Here is a 17,995-nt window from a genome sequence, read left to right as displayed (position 1 = left end):
GCTACAGGGAGGAGAAGAACCTGTGTGACCCACACAGAGGAATCATTGAAATTAGGTCCATAGCAAACACAGGACTTGAAGACAGTGCAAGAATTTGGTGCCATGTGTTTCATTTGGCTTTTAAACTGATCCAAAATAAAGTGAGATGAAAACACTTTGCTCCCATCTGTTTCTTTTCTTAACTATTGTCGGCCCAGTGTGTGACCAAACGTTTTTGATATAGAAAAATCCTGCCTTAAAAAATGATAGGATACAATTAATTATCTTTGTGCTCTTCCATAATTTTTTAATTTTGTGGTCCCTTTGCCACTTTCTGTGTGGGAGACTAAGGTAAGGATTTGAAGGATGGGAGTTTTGAACTGCTCTGGTCCCATCCATTTCAATGCAAACCTCGCTCTCTCTGTCTCTCTCTCGTTTCACTTGCACAGATTTGTTCCATTTTGGGGTCTTTGTAAGATCTGTCTTCGTCTCCTCTGTCCCCGTCAGACTCCTATATTTCCTTGTCCTTTTTGGCCAAACACCATTGTTTTCGTCCTCCTGGTGGAACAGTAGATGCTCTTCGAGCTTTGGTGTTAATTTCCTTTCTCTCGCAGCAGCTTGGAGCTGGCCAGCACTAGCACCTCTTTCCAATGTTGAAGGGAGATTTGATCTCTCAGCACCCTGCCGCTGTGTCTGCGTTTTCTTGATGGTTCGTTGTGGCTGCTTTCAGTGCAAGATTGGATTTCTGATGCAAATGGCAAAGCAAACAAGCAATTAATTCTGTGCATGCTTTTGTCTTCCTGTAAACACACCTGCCACGGCATGTTACCCCTCTAAGCGCTCCTGCTTAACGTGCTTCGGTTTGTCAAGAATTGATTTGTTTGGCAGAATTACTCGTAGTTGATTCTAGGAGTAAATTTTCTCCAGTATCTATTTGTAGCAATAAATCTCACTTCTCCTGTGCCTTTCTTTAATTAGCTAGTTTCTGTTGTCATCAAATATTTATTTAGTGAGTCTATAAAGGATCTTCAATGGTGTTAAGTTGTCAGTGCTGTTTGGGGATAAAATTCAAGATTGACATCAAACGTGTCCATTTTAGTAAAGATGCAATTGACTTAAGTAGTATAAATGGAAGGGGTGTCCATGAAACAGTCATCCTGCTGTAATCATGTGTAACGATTATACTGTAAGGAAAATCTGCCTTGAGGAGTTGTGAAACCAAGGGTCAAGTTCACCTCTGCCGTCACCTGCCTCCCTACTGTTGGCAAGTCAGAGCAATGGTCTAACCCAGGGGTCCCCAACCCCTGGTCCGAGGCCTGTTAGGAACCCGGCCGCACAGCAGGAGGTGAGCGGCGGGCGAGCCAGCGAAGCTTCGTCTGCTGCCGCCCATCACTCCCATTACCGCCTGAGCCATCCTCTCCTCCCCTCCGCCCCGTCTGAGGAAAAATTGTCTTTCATGAAACCGGTCCCTAGTGCCAAAAAGGTTGGGAACTGCTGGTCTAATCTATTCCTTTGTCTGTAATATGGGATAACATTTTTGCCCTCCTTTTTCACCTGACGGTTGTGGCGACCACATGGAATCATGAATGTGGCAGTGTGGTCATCCCACCTGCCCTGGGAGGACCCCAGCCGGGGGTTATTCTGCTCTGCTCGGCCTTTGCATCCTGGTCTTCATCCCTCCTTTATACTCTTCGTGCTAAGCAGCCTTCTCACAGGTCCCCCTCCCTCTGTGTTTATACTCTCCGGAATCCCTCTAACTGCCCCTCAAGGCTGGAGCCATCTTCCTGGACACACCTTAAATGCCTTCTCCCCTGTGGATTCTCCCTTGTTCATCCTGATCTGCAATAGCCTCTTAGTGATCTCTGGTCCTCCATCACCTTAGCGATCTGTGGCTCTCTGTCGTCACGATGCTGAATCATCGTTGGTCCCATATGTGTCCTGGATTTCTAACAAGATTAAAAGCGAGGGTCAGGATCCTGAGTCTTGCACTCTGTTACCACACTGCACAGAACCCTGGTATGGATCAGGGGTTACTGGATGCTGACTGGAGTGGCTTTGATAAATCAGGGAAACCCCGCAGACTCAGTCTCCTTCCTTGCAGTAGTACTTTGGGTGCTCTGTGTGCCTGGGTAGAAATGTAAGTTGACCATCCTTAAGTCTTACCTACAGATAGTTAAGGGGTGACCAACCTGGGCAGCCAGGTGCCAGGCTCTGCATCTGTAATAAGATCAGGGTGCTCCCATGTGGCTGGGGAGACCAGGGCTTGAGTGTACACCGTCCAGAGCAAGAAGAGGGATGTGGTCTCACACGGGAGAGTTACGGGCATTCAGTGAAGAGCCAGTACACTGGGAATAGGGTGAGGGCTGGCACATTCTGCGGCAATGGGTCTTCATGGACGAGTGAGCAAGAGTTTGCTGGGAAGGTGGGTGGGACGTGCCCCCAGCGAATGTACAGGAGAGTCCAGGAGCCTGCTGTGCGTGGGGGCCAGTGTGGTTGTGTGCGGAACCCGGTGTGCAGAGCAGGTGAGGATGCAGGGGGAGATGCCCTTTGGTCATGTGGAAATGATCTTGGAGAGCTGGGCTCCTTAGGAGAGAGGCACGTGGGAGCCAGAGGAGCCTCTACTTCAGGACCAGTCGATGCCACAAGAGGCGAGGAAAATGGCCGTGGCAGAGGGTCTTCCCTGCCCTTCAGTCGGTGGCAGCATCACAGGGAAGAGACCTAAAATTCAAAGCCCCAGCATTACTTCCAACAATTCTGATTCTGCAGGTCTGGGGTGGGGTCAGGATCTGTGTCTTAAGAAACTATCCAGGTGATCTGATGCAGGGGGTCATTGACCCACCCTTTGAGTAAATGCTGAATTGTCCCTAAAGAGCTTTGTAAATCCAAAGAGTTATCAAATTTGCACGTTATCCATTTGTCCTGGCAGACAGGTCACGGATAGCTCTGTTCAGAGTCTCAAAAGGATCCATAAATTCTATAAAGCTTAAAATCACTGAGCTAGGAAAAAATAATGTAAGACAGAATGAGAACAGTGCTATAGCCAGAATACAGGAGAGTGGTAACCTTTAAAGAAACATTTTGTCATATAGGGAAAGTTGATGTTTACGAGAACCCGACTATAACACATTAGGAAAGGGAAGGCTTGACATCCCGTTTGTAAATCAGGATTTATGTTTGGGTGAATATCTCCATGTTTAAAAGAGATACAATGCTTGGTGGATCTAGAGATTTCACGATTTATCTATAATAGGTTTTTTTTTTTAAACAATTTTTCCAAGACCTAATTAAACCATCTGGTTTCCCCTGAGTTTTATTTTTTTAATTTTGAAGTTAGCAGTATATAGAAGTTCAGTATCAAGAAGGTCTTTACTGAGAATTTTTAGTAATGGTGCCACATTTTGCTCTCCTGCGGTGAAGGTCACGCCTGCATTTCGATGATAAACATCTTTCTGAAATTTATGAAGGAAAAAATTGATATTGATGCAACTTGGTTTTCACTCCTAACCCAAGAGCTTTCATGTCAGTCAAGTGTACAGCTGAAAAGTGGTACCTGCTCCCTCTTTTCTTCCTAAACCCAAAGTGGGCATATGGTTGATCCTGGCAACACAAGTATCACAAATGGGATGCAGTAACTCTAGGGTGGAGGCTCTGATCACGGATGTATTTCCCAGTGATGGTTGAGGCTGAGGGATCCACTGGTAACCACAGTTGTTCTTGGCAGTGGGGTTCGGCTCCTGGAGTCCCATATTTGATCATTGGCTTAAATATTACATGAAAGGTTACTATTTCTTAAGCCCAGTCAATAATATTCTATTGACCCACAAGGGTTTATTCTCCATTCATATGGTACCCAGCGCTAGGTTAGATATTGTCCATATGGCCAAGCGCCTGGGCCAACAATTAGCTTACTGAAGAGCATCCCATAAGAGAGACCCAGGCCACATGTGATCAAACGCAAAATTACACACTCAGATGATTAAAACCAATTATGCAACAACACTTGGATTAACTAATCCCAGTGACCACAGCTTCTTGTAACAACTCAGCCAGATTGAAAAAAAAAAATGTTTCATGAGAAGCAGAGTTCTCCACTTTCCTGACTTTATATTAAAAATATCCCAGTGAATCATTTCTGAAGCAAATAGGGCTCATTGCAGGCATATTATGAAGTCACTGACCTTGATATTATATTCTTTTTTGGAACCTTTCTCCATCAGCGTTTTCTATGTCTAATGTTATCCTTATCAAGATAAGAAATATCTCATATCTTGTTCTTTGTACTTGTGGATGTTTTGCCTAGGCTGCACACGCTAGGTCTAAATAAATACTTTTTGGAGTGGGTGTGGTTAGAGAACCAGTTGTATGAATACATTTTGGTTAGTGTTTGTTTGAGTTTTAGATTTTGAGCCTCTTTGTTGGAGACTGAAAAATGTAAACTGGTTCAGATAATTTTAGTCATGAATCCACAGGTGCCAAGGAGTGGGGGTATGTTGAGAAGAGTCCTACTGAAATTATATTGGTTGTTCTCAAATAATCCTTTGAGCACATATGATGTAATCTTTTCGTGGTGTGCTTGGATAGGAACGATCACCCCAAATTGGTCCCAACGCACATAGGATCGAGAATGGTGGGTGCCTGGTCCTATGATTTTGTGTTCTCTGCTCTTCCCAGCCCTCGCATCCACATTCATATCAATAGGGTTTCTTCTACCTCCTCACTACCTCATCCTAAACATTCTCTTCTCTCTTTAATGTTGGACTTAACCATCCTTTTGCTTACATTATTTAACATTATCTTATTTAGTTTTTATATGATAATCAGCCCCCCCCCCAACCATACACCTTGGCTACACACCAACACATTTTAACCTCCATTGTGTTCCTGATAAAGAAGTATTGTATTTAAGGGAAGAGAGAGAAAAATAATAGGATGTATACCTTTAGAATGGAAATACAGTTGACCGTTGAGTGACATGGGGGTTAGGGGCACCGACCCTCCACGCATTTGGAAATCCAGGTATGATTTATGGTGGGCCCTTCATATCTGGGGTTCATCCGTATCCAGGATTCCTCTGTATCTAAGGTTCATCTGTATCCCTGGTCCTGTGTCCCTAGATTCAACTAGCCAGGCCAGATCATGTAGTGCTGTAGTATTTACTACTGAAAAAATCTGAGCATAAGTGGACCCATGCAGTTCAAACCCCTGTTGTTCAAGGGGTCCACTGTACTATCTTAGGGATCATCTAGACCTGAATTTGTTAAATGTTGTTAAATATTAGATTTTGATGGTCCAAGTCTTTTGTTGGAACCCCAACATTTAAAGTAAATAAAAGTTGACTATATCAGGTTGACTCAGGGTTTAGAATGACCTGGAATGGGTCTGGAAGAACCTTCACAATCTGAGCGTTCTGAGGATCACAGTGTGAAAAACCAGCAATCTAGTTCCTCCTGCTATTTTATATAGATCAGGACGCTGAGGAAAGGGAGCCAACATTGATCTATTTACCAGATAGGAAGGTAGGTAAGTGGATAGGTAAGTAGGTAGGTGGGTAGGTAGTGTAATATGTATGTGTATATATAAACACATATACTGTATATCTACAGTATATAGTAAACACATATACTGTATATCTACAGTATACAGTAAAGTCATTTAATCCTTATAACATTCTAGAAGGTAGATGGTTTTACAGGTGATTAGATGAGAAAAGCTTTTAAGTTGACAGAGTTGGGGCTCACCTTAGGTCTTTTTGGTGGCAAATCTACATTCTTTGCATCATACCTCCACGCTGCCGGCTGGCGCTTCGCCTGAAGCCACACAGGCAGAGACAGGACTGGGACCCAGACCCCCTGCATCCTGGTCCAGGGTTGTCCCCCTAGACCACCTTTTCTCTTTAGTCAGTGGCCAAATAGTACCTGCTAAAAGAGTAAATGGAATATTGAGGAAGCAATTTAAAAAGAAGGACACTCCAGCTGTGCTGACCTTGAGAAGAGTTAAAGTTCTTAGTTCCGTATGTTTTAGCAACTAATTGGTCATGCAAAATGGCTGGAAGGAAGCTGATTCACAGGGATTTTTGTGCTCTGTAAGTATTGTTCTTAGCTCAGAGAATTTTGCATGGAATCCAGCTTCCTAATTTAAAACATTATATGATGAATTATTTTTCTTCAAAGTATACTCTCTTTATGGCCTGAGAATTGAAGTTTGATGCTGAATTTTCAAGTATTCACTACTTTTACGTTTCATAAACTTGAAAGGTACAGAACATGTCATCATTAACATTCTTTTTATGTTTCGAACGTAAACTCAAACATGAACGATTGAAGCATTAAACCAGAGTTCCAGTACAATACCCAGAAAATCCCTCTGCTTTTTGTTGACTTATGCTGAGGGCTGCCAAATAACAGCCTTATTATGCAGATGCTTAGATTAACGGGCCGTGGATATCTTAGCTTCTTGCCTCTTGTTGCTGACTCCGATTTTCTTTTTCTCTGGAGCGTTTAGGGACAGGAGATCTTCAGGATGAGTTTTGTTTTTCTCTTGGCTCCTGCAGCATTTTCCATCTTTCTCCTTTGTAACTACTTCCTTGGCCCCCAATTTGTCTTCCTGGAGGACCAGGGCATCTTTATCACCCTCCACACCTTCCCCGTAACCCTCGCCCCTTCCCCCCAGGGCCTGATATAACATCCGGCACACAGTGAGATGGGGGAGGAAAGAGATGCCGTGAGTCAGATCAGAAAGGCAGGAGCTCCAGAAGCAGGATTTCTTCTTTCCTTGCTGTAACCAGTGTGGTTAGTGAATAGAGTCCACTAGTATTTCTTTTTCAGTGTTTCTAATAAAAATAGAAAGGTGAACAATTTTCCATCTTACTTTTGTTACACAAATCTTTAAGAAATTCCATTAAACCCAGTAGGTCTGTAATGAGTAGCAGGCACCTTCCAAGGACTGGGGATGCAGAGGTGGAGAGAGTATTTCTAGGCCCAAAGAAGCTCATGGTGCAGTAGAGAAGATAAACAGGTCACAATCGTATTGCCGTATAGGTGATACGGACGTCTACAAGACCTATATGTCTTGTAGTGATGGTACACCGGAAGGAGTGGTTGATTTTATCTGTGAAACAGGTACCCAGGAGAGGTGGCCTGTGAGCTGGGATTTGAACAGCAGAGAACAGGAGTCTGCCAGCCATACTCTGGGCTGGGGACGCAGGGACACAGGGAGAGCACGTGGGCAGCAACATCACTGAGGTGGATCTCCAGACAGTCGGGGATTACTAGATTATACTCTGAAAGGGAAGCGGCGGCAGGAAATGAAGATAAAGAGGTAGACAAGGTCAAGTCCGGAAAACACCCTGGGTTACATGATAACATTTGCACATTATCCCGTGGGCAGCGAGGTGCCCATGGTGTAACACATGGGATAACACATAAAACAGCTGTGTGCTTTATGAAAGGTCAGCTTGCTGGGCGTGTGTGGGGTAAACTGGAGAGGGCAGAGTCTAGACATGAGAGGGTGGGCCAAGTTAAGTGGGGATGTAAGCTGAAACTCCAGTTGTGGTGTGGCGGGGATGGGAGACTGATAGGAGAAGCTTTTAGGAAGTTGTTTCGGGAGAAGGTGTTGGGCAGACTCCTGGTTGACTCACAGAGTTTTGGCTCGAGCCTCTGGCTTGTGGTTCCATCAGCCAAAGTCAGCTGTATCCACACAGAGCCGCCTGGCACTTTAATTTCCTGTTTCAGGTAGCATGTCCCCACGCCTGGCTGTGGCCCCCTTTGATGTTCACCATCTTGTAACAGTGAGTGCACTTTCCCATCTGCCACCAAGTCCAACTGTCACCCTCTCCCTGGGAGATAGATCATAAATATTACAAAAGTGTCATATCTTCCATAGGCATTAAATCCTCGGGGATTTGCCTGTGGTCAGAATTGCCCTCTGAAAATCCTTCAGGAAACTTCTGGGTTGAAGACCAGCATTCTGTTTGTCAAAAGACTGTAGGTCTTTAAACATGAGAATGATGCTGAACCCAAGAGATGTATGCACTTAGAAAGGAAAGACTTCTGTCATCATCCTCCCATTTTCATGGTTGAAACCACACACGTTAATTGTACCTATGATGTAAGCCCTGCATATGCCCTTTTTGTACAGTGAGCGAGACACACCATCTGTGACTTGCCCAAAGATAGAATAGGTAGCTGAAAGATCCAGGACTTAATGAATCCCGGGTCTCAGATTCCAGTTAAGTTGAATGAGTCTTACAAGTTCCCAATTTTTGTTGTAGAATAAGTACTCCTAATAATAGGAAATTGGAATGAATGCTTTACCAAGAGGATATAGGAAATTGTATTTACTTTTTCCTTATACATAATTTGATTCTACCCAATGAATGGGATGTGTAGAAAAAGTGTTCATTGAGGGAAATATATTTGGTTGAGTTTGGGTTAATCAGCGAAAATAAACAATTGGCTGGCTGTTTTAAGCTGAATAACACGGCTTGGCTGTACTGCCTATTGGTGAGTTCAGGAGTTTATTTTATCAGCTGTCCCAGATAATGATTTTATGCTAACAAAATCATCAAGAGATGAATCTGTAAATCATACTAAACTGGCAGGAGCACTACGGGGCATAAAATTAAATTCTGTCCTTTATTAATTTCCTGGGTATCTCTGACCAACAACTAGGATCGTTTTCTACCTAGGATACCTCTTCTTGTTGGGCAGTTCCACTTAGGAGAAAAATTACAGATTGGGAGTTTCTTAGCATGAAATTAGAGAATGGAATTCAGTGCTTTCATCAAGCAGTGTTATTCTGTTGCCCTTATTCACCTGAGAGATATTTATAACTTAAAAAGAGTTATTTAGAGCAGTGATCTCCAAAAGGCTTTCTCCATGCCCTTTGAGGCATATAATACACAATCTGTTGATGTATGGAAGAAAATAATTGAACTTAATTTATATTTATTTTCTAGTTTGTACTTTAAAAGGTCAATTATATGTGTGTCTAAGAATCTGAATATGTGGAGTACTACATTATATAATTTATAAGTAAAATGGGATGGTTGGGCCTTTTAATTTTTATTTATTTATTAATTTTTAAAATCTTAATATCCAAAATGTTTATTTAGCTTTTTAAATTGAAGTATAATTTACAATGTGTTAGTTTCAAGTGTACAGCAAAGTGATTCAGTTTTATATATATATATATATTTATATATAGTGTATATATATACTTTTTCAGATTCTTTTCCATTATAGGTTATTACAAGATATTGAGTATATTTCCCTGTGCTATACAGTATGTCCTTGTTGTTTATCTGTTTTATACATAGTAATGTGTATCTGTTAATCCCAAACTCCTAATTTATCTCTTGCTGCCACCTCTGCTATCCCCTTTGGTAAACATAAGTTTGTTTTCTCTGTCTGTGAGTCTATTTCTGTTTTGTAAATAAGTTTATCTGTATCATTTTTTTTAGATTCCACATATAAGTGATATCACATGATATCACTTTCTCTGTCTGACTTACTTAGTATGATAATCTCTAGTTCCATCCGTGTTGCTGCAAATGGCATCATTTCATTCTTTTTTATGGCTGAGTAAAAAGGTTGTGCCTTTTTAAAAATCTGAAATTACCTTTACCTTCCTCAAAATGTTTGAAACTACTGATCTAGAGCACTTTTCTAAAATGGGTCAAGGATTAGTTTACTCTGAGACCTCTTTTAAGACCCCCTATTCCTGAAGATTCTGGTTAAATAGGTCAGACTAGAGCAGTGGTTATCAAACCTAAGTGTGCATCAGAATAACCTGGGGGTCTGGCTTGTTAAAACACAGAGTGCCGATGCTGGGGCCCACCCCAGAGTTTCTGATTCAGTAGGTCGGGGGTGGGGCCTGAGAACTTATATTTTCAACAAAATTCAGGGAACCACTTTGAGAACCTCAGCTCCCACCTGGGACTCAGGACACAGGCGACTCCCAAAATGAGGTGATGATTACTGATCTAGATTTTGTTCACCGACCCTAGACAGTTCTTGCAGATACTTCAGCATTTTGTTTTCCTTTCCTACTCCTATTGCTCCCGTAGAGGCAGGCAGCTGCTTTTCACACTGTGCTTTTCAATACTGGCATGGAGGATAAAAGCACCAGCGTGACATTAAGGGAGATTCAAATTTACAGGGAATTCGTATGAGTGGTTTACTTAAATCCTCCCTGAGGTACTTATTTGTATATGAAAACTGAGACAGGTCACTAATGCTATGGCTGCATCTGTACAATATTTTGGAGTAGAAATAGCACCATTACCCATTTTTCAAAAAACAGATCTTGAGATGAATAAGAAAAATACATGATTGCTTGTTGCCTTTTTAAAATCAGGCCTTGTTAAAAATTAGGAATTGATAGATGGATATGAAATGAAGAATGCAGTAAGTGTGATGAGCAGTAGAAACTTTAAGGACAAGACAACTCATAGCCTTTGAATTATATAAAGTACATCTATTGGCAAATAGCATTTTTTACAATAGAGTGTGGCATGAGCCATTTAAATGCCTGTGCCATGTGTAAAAACTGCTTGCTAGATTAAATTACGTAGAAAAGCAATGCTTAGTGTCCGATTCACTAATCATCAGTGGGGCATTCAAAGTTTAAGAGGCATTGTATACTTTCATTGTTGGCAGGCAATTAAATGTAGATGTCACTGGGATTGATTTACAAGAAGAAAGCAGTGGCTTAGCTATATTGGTGCAGGGTTTTTTTTCACTCTTAAAACAGTTAGGTATATTATAGCTCACTTCTGTTTATCGTTTGAAAAATGTATTTTATAGCCATTTGTCTCACAGTTCTAAATTTGAAATAAATGGAAAGGACCACCTGAGATTACATGTATTTTAGGAAAATAGAGCATACAGCATTAATTCTTTTAGCACTAGTTTTTGATCTGCCCTCTCTGTAGAGAGTCCCATTTAATACTTTATGCATTTGATAAAGGCTGCCTTAAATGGGGTCATTCTGTATTTAGAACAAATGAGAAAAATGTTCCAGAAATCTCCTCAAGGAGTATTACAGCCTTTTTACAAAATGACTTTTAAAAGGACTGTAATTATGACAAGGAGAATGATTGCCGGAGTATATAAGTCAATTTAACCTGTTAAAGTCAGAACAACTCAAAATGTGTGTGAATCTTACAAAGAGTGTGAAATTAACATTTGATTGTCCTCCATTAGCTCCTTAGAAATGGCACTTTCAGGGGCTTATTTACAATGCAATTCATGTAGCAATCATCATACAAATACCACAGGTGGTTGTTTACTTATTTTACAGGGGCAGATTAAGGGTGAAGATGTGTAGACTTGAAAGGCTATGAACTTTGGACGCACTCTGCTTGGACTGCAAGTCCTACACCAAACTCTGGGTGATGTGGGCAAGATATTTGACCATGCCAAACTGCCATCTGTAAAAAGAGGGATGTATCCATCAAGATCCAATCAGGAGACAGAGAACAGGCAGTAATTTGACCAAGGAGAGTTTAATATAAAGAATGTAACAGCAGATTAGAATGGAGAGATTGGCTAGTGGAAAGAGTGCTCTAAAGAATAAAGGAAGAGCAGATGTGAGGGGCGGCCCCTGCTCCAGGGCAGAAATGAAGTCCAAAGAGAAGATCCGTCCAGAGCTGAGATCCAGGGCCCAGTGGATGGCAGGGAAGTCACTGTGGGGCCACACCCATAGAACTTGGAGGAAATGTGTCCTCTAGGGTGGCCGGGAAAGCTGTTCATGGGGGTGTCCTTCTGGGGCGGTCTCTCACAGAGCCGCAGAGGGGAGCGCTGGCAAGCACTGTCTGCAGGGCCTTGCTGGCCACTGTGCACTGGAGAAGCTGGGCCTGGGAAGCCCCTGCCTTGTGGGCCTGGGGCTCCTGAAGCTGTGTGCTAGGGAGCCTTCCAGGGACCTCTGCAAGCTCCATCCTTCCTCCTGCCCTGCCTTTCCTGGACCCTCTACTAGCAAAGCTTAAAGTCTTGCCAACTGGGACAGGAAGTGTAGTCAGAGGGCCTGGCTATATTTTTGCAGAGGAAGCAATGGAAAGTGAGTTTAGGGCTGAGAGGTAATACATTGATACTTGGCAAAAGGATATTGATGCTTGCCTTTAGACTTCGTAAGATTAAATAATACACGTAGACATTTGCGTGGGTTTTGTTATGTGACAGTTTCTTTGATCAGACATATTGAGACCACAGTCTTACACTGGTTGTGAGGATTAAATGAAGTAATGACTATCTGTTGTCTGAAGCAGAATCTGGCTGGCATGTAGCGGATGTTCAGGAAATGTTTGCAGATCACATGGCGTTCACATCGTAGTGTTGACTAGTAACTTCAGGCTAAACAAAGGGTCCCAGGTAATGGTTCTCACCCTCACACCTTAAAGGCTACAGGTAGCACCCTTTGATGGATCATGAAGTCAGTTTTGTGGACCCAGACCCAACCTTTTACAAAATAGAATAGAACAGAAATGAAAAAGGCCAGTGTATCTCAGTAGAGATAAATGTGGTTTGTGAAATGTACATATACATGTGCTGGGTTACGATGTCATGACTGTGGGTCACAATAAAAAAAAAAATTTGCTTAAATACTGCTCTAAAGAGTGCACTCTAATCCTTGTCCGTTTGGTTTCCTTTGTCTTCTCTCTAGTCCTGAAGCTTTAGTAGGATGTAGAATGGTCATGTGAAAGAACTTATAAGGTTTCCTTTGGGGAAAAAGTGGACCATCCTCTCCTTTATAGCTCCTGTCTTAATGATGTCATGCTACTCTTGGATCTACTGAATAATTCTCTGCTATTCCAAAGAAAGAAGAAAGATAAATTCCCTCCAATATGCAAATGACAATATTTTATTTTCATAAATCATGGATGACCTTTATAGGCAACTAGCCTTGCTATCTAATTATGGCCGGGAAGAAAATAAGAGTTCAACTTTTCTAAAGCAAAAGTCATAATTTGTGGAGACTTCATTAACGTTTAACTGGCTTATAGTTTTCAACCATAATAAAAAATGAACATGTTCAATGATTTAGTCACATTTGGAGCTGATTCATCTTGGAATACACCAGGACAAGGCTAGGTATTTTGTGGGGCTTGATTGAGGTAGTTTTCATTGTTTAAGTGGATATTACCTTACACTTAGAAAAAAATTTTGAGCAAAATTATTGCAGCCAAATTCTGCATAGAATTTTGGGAAATTCATTACCCATTTTTCTGAAGAAGCATTTATTGGGTGCCTACCATGTACCAGCTCTAGGAAATGTCAAGACGACTAAGAGTTATAATCAAAATGACTTTTGAGCAGAATTCCTAAGCTTTTAGACACCCGTTCCTTTTAAACTCCGCAGTTTTCATGAAAAAAAAAAAATAACATGGTTTCATCTGATTTCTAAAGCACATGGCATCACGCTTCAGTAATAGCACAGACAGCCTGTACTTTTTAGTTGGGGGGTAAATACTCAAACTCATGGCAGCCCATTAAGACTTTGTTGAGAGAAGCAATATTCATAAAGACTGTTTCAAGGAATATTACAGTTTTATCCTAAAATGCACTGAGCTCCCACTAAATCAAGTTTATCCAATCAAAGTTGGATGACATGCTATCCTGACATGTTACTGAAAAGACCCTAAAACCCATTGCTTTGCTGTGGTGGCCGCCCCTGAGACTATGTTCATTAACTCATGTTGATTGTTTCATACTAGGGCCCTGGGAACATATTTCCCTCTGGATTTAGGATTAGGAGTTGTGTTTCTTTCAAGTTTTCAGTTTGGGGGATAGTGTCACATAGTGTTCAGAATATGGGTTTGAAAGACAGGATCCCTGGGTACAAATCTCTGCATCACTCTCTTCCAGCTTTGGGACCTTGCGTGCAAGCTCTGTAACCCTTCTGTGCCTCAGTTTCTGTGTGTGTAAAACTCGTATCATGGTACCTACTTCATAGGGTTGGCGTGAGGATTAAACACGTCCCCAGTAAATATAAGCCCCTGTTATTAGTTTTAGTATTAATGTTATCATCTCATAGATACTGTGAATTGTGTAATCATTTTTTCCTCTTGGCACTGGCTACCCCAAAGCTTAAAGTGAAATGTGTGGCCAGTGCCCCATGAATGAGCCTAGTGATATTTTGTATGACTTGGTGATAATGGTGGAGTCCTAGTTATAATCCTGATATCATCTTGTCCTTTTTTTTCCCCTGCTCTACTTTCCTTGCTTTTTAATTTTCACTTCCCCTCAATTTTATTAATTTGATTGTCATGTTACTGGGCACTACCTGTCCTGGAACAGGCCATACAGTCATCATGCTTGGTCAGAAGCCATCATCCTTCTTGTCCATTACCTGGGCATTTGACACCCATTGACACTCCCTTTCACATAATAACTCCTTCTTATTCCAGCACAAGTTGTGTGTTGTGTTCAAATTTGCTAAGGAAAAGCCTTTCTCAAGGTATGATGGAAGCAGGTGGGCAGGCACGTGTGTGTGTGTGTGTGTGTGTGTGTGTGTGTATTTATGTAAGAGAGAGAGAATAAGAGTGATGCAGACCACCACCCACCCGGCTTGCATCACCTTTCCTCCATCTCTTGTATGACCTTTGGTTTAGTCCTGATTCCCCTCCACAAAAGAGAAATAATTTACCTTGATCGAGGGGTGAATATGGCCCAGCCATGAGCTGTTGGGCGTCGGTCCAAGTAAGACAATTCTGGGGAAACCTTGGCAATTTGTTGCTAAGTGTATGCCTCTACGTGATGGCAAACTGTCTGTGTTATCCTGAAAAATGCAGGAGACTTATTTTTGGAAATGCTTCATTTCATGATGTTTCAGGGACTTTGCTTCCTTATCACATTCTTCACTGGCCCTAAGGCGCTCACTTGAAAAGCCCAGCTGGCCTCTGTTCTTTGCTCCTATAGTGCCACAGAGGAGCCCACACACTTCACCTCCTTACAAAGTACACATTAAATTTTCCAATTCTATATTCCAACTCTTTGCAATGCAGTGAACTCCTGAGAGTCCTTGTAGGAGGTGTAGATGGCAAGGACAATTTAAGACCTAGTAATAGCTGGTACTGGTGGACTTGCTCGACTGTGTTAGACCAGCCACACTTGCTGCCTAACTGATTCATCAGAAACACCAGGTGACGGACATGCTATCTTTGTTTTATAGGTAAAGACATTGGGGTTCCGAGAGGCTAAATGATTTGTCTACAGACACAAAGCCAGCAGGGCAAGAATGAGGAAGTGCCAGGCGTCTGACCCCAGAACCCGTTCACTTCACCTCTACACAATGTTGCCTTGAAATCTAAAACCTTCATTTTGCTCTCTTGAGTTGGTTATATCCCATTGCTTTTTACCTTAATTGCCTTATTTTAGCTCAATAAACCACCTTTGCTATTTTAGGGTCTTGCATCTGTTGGATGAAGGCCAGTGGTGGATCTGAAAATCGATGTGCAGGGGGCCATATCTTTGGGCAACAGGAAATTCACAGTCCATCCTATTTTCCAGTGGTTCCATAATCCTATGTGGGTCTAGATGGACCATGGCATTCTTTTTATGTTTCCTTTCAAGTGATAAAAACAGCTTTACGTAATGGGAAAATTATATCCTTGCACCAGTGTTGTATTAGTCTTTGGGGTTTGCTGTCAGCCATGCAAGCTTTCGCCTTTATATTTGGTTATATCTGCAGTGCTAAGAATTGTTTCCTAAACCAGATCTTTAACCAGCCTTGAGCTGTTTTGCAGATGCCCCCCCGCCCCCACCAACAAGCTATTTCTCACTGTTTAAGATTGCACTGCAGGACTTTCATCAAAGTGCTATCTGTGCTTCCATTGGGGGGGCCCTTTTCTGTCAAAATTCATGGTTCTTTCTTTCTTTTGAATATTATTAGTGCTACTGCTGTTTGGACTTATTCCTACAGCACTGAAGCTATTTTCTATATCAAAATTAGGGTTTGCAACCAAGGGAAAATATTTCTCATAAATGTTTGTGTAGCCTTCTAACATTTCTTACCCCAAATTGGAAAGTTGTTAGTATTATGTGCTTAAAACAAATCCACTTTGTTTCTGAACTTGTTAAAGCTGAGTAAGAGGGAAGTATAAATTACCAATTGTTGTCGAGGTGAAGTATTGAGTTAATGCTGTATCTTTATAATGAGTTTTCTGTTCCCAGCAGAATGTTTAATTGGCCAGTTCTGTTAAAAGTGTTACAGAGGATGGTGTCCAGGGCCACTGATTTCACCTAGAAATGCCTAGAGCCAGTGACTAAGACAAAGACAGAAAGCTGGGGGACACCTGTTAAAATGGCCCGAGATCCCTTGTCTCTGCCCTGTTGAACATTTTTTATCAGTGATTTGGAGGCAGACAGAAAGCATGCTTAATCAAATTGGCAAATCACCCAAATCTAGGTAGGAAGACTAACACCCAAATGGCAAAATCAGGATCCCAAAAGCTCTCAACAGGCTGGAGAGATGCCCTGAAAACATTATATGGGGTTTAGAAAGTATAAATGTACAGAAAGTCACTTCCCTTAGGCACTTGCCTTATTGCAAAGGGGAGAAATGGCTCGATGGCAGTGGTCTAAGGAAGACATGTGGGATTCCAGGCTCCAGGAATCTCGGGAAGGACCAGCAGTCAGCTCTGACTGTTGACAGTCTGAGGTCAAGGGAAGTAGCCAGTTGAATTCGGGCTGCAGTACTGGGAGTTATTGGTTTGGAAGAGTGCTGATGAACTGGACAGTGTCCAGAACACCTGCCAGGATGGCAAACATCTGAGAACCTTCTAGTGGGAGGGAGGGAGGGGGAGCAAAACATGTTTTGCCTGGAGAAGCAAAAATATAGAACTTGATGGCTCTTTTCAGATAGTTAGCTTTCCCGTGTAAAAGCTGAGATTTTTTCACTGTTTCTTCACAGGGAGGAGCTGAGATAAATGGGTATACATTTCAAGAAGCAGTGTTTGGGCCTTTTTAAGGGGAATTGTCTACATGGCAGGTATGCTTTTCTAAATGCTGGGTGCCCACCTGTTCAGAAGCTGTCTGTCTGTCTAGAAGGTTGTAGAACTGATGGAAGCGTGTGGATGGAAATTGGACCAGGTGACCCTACCTCTGAGTTTGTGCAGTTGCTTTATTATTATTGTTTTATTTATTTTCTTGCTGCCAGGGCATACAGTACAGCCATAATGGAATTATATTCTTATGTTTGTGTTTTCTTGACCACACCCTTAATTCTCGTCATTGGCAAGTGATTATAATTAATCTTTTAAATTGATATAATTAATAGCATTATATAATGGGCAGTAGAATTTTCATGATAATTAAGATGATTGATATAATCCTTCACTTCGGCAATGTGAAGCACTGGGGGAAAGATTTGATGCTATAATAATTTAAAGTCAACAGGAGACATTTAAGAAGATGTGGGGTGGGACTTAAAATCATCACAGTGCCCAGGGTGCTGAAACAGCGGACCTGCTTTGCATATACTGCATTTTCTTTTATTCTTTGTTTAAGTTGCTTCATTTTTAGCATCGACATCAAGCAGATGTTTACCACATGTTTAGTTGTGAATTTATTCTTGCCTTTCAAAATTGTGTGGACTGTAGGCAAATTTATAATCTTTTTTAATTTTGAGACCTCAAATCTCCAAAGTATTAAAGCAAAACCTGTTTCTATGTTAGATTTAGAATAATCCTTAGAAAAATATTTTGCAAGCTAGGTCCATAATCTTTACTGTGTTTTGTCCTCTACCAGTGGTATGGTGGAAGTATCTCTCTTCATTTTTTTGGATAAATTATAATGGTTTTTTTCCTATTGAAAACACATTGAACACCTAGGATGGTTCTATTAAAGTTTTGAACATAAGATCAATTATACCTAATTCATATGAATCTGGAAAATATGGGTTATAAATCTGCTTAGGTCTTACTTTCAGTTGGATTATACAGACGTTGGATTCTTTTGGGGGAACAGTATAATATAGAATTATTGACAAGGCATGGTGAATACTCAGCTAGCACTTCGCA

The 17,995-nt window shown here is 41.5% G+C and overlaps 1 protein-coding gene across 1 annotated transcript in view; it reads left to right on the top strand.

Annotated features, from left to right (window-relative positions):
• Nucleotides 1–17,995, top strand: part of PTPRM (protein tyrosine phosphatase receptor type M) — a 756,425-nt gene that overhangs the window by 163,040 nt on the left and 575,390 nt on the right. The window lies entirely within an intron of this gene.

The sequence above is a fragment of the Eschrichtius robustus genome, chromosome 14, assembly GCF_028021215.1.
Source record: "Eschrichtius robustus isolate mEscRob2 chromosome 14, mEscRob2.pri, whole genome shotgun sequence".
In the NCBI taxonomy this organism is placed as follows: domain Eukaryota; kingdom Metazoa; phylum Chordata; class Mammalia; order Artiodactyla; family Eschrichtiidae; genus Eschrichtius; species Eschrichtius robustus.
This window is presented reverse-complemented; position numbering and strand designations above follow the sequence as displayed.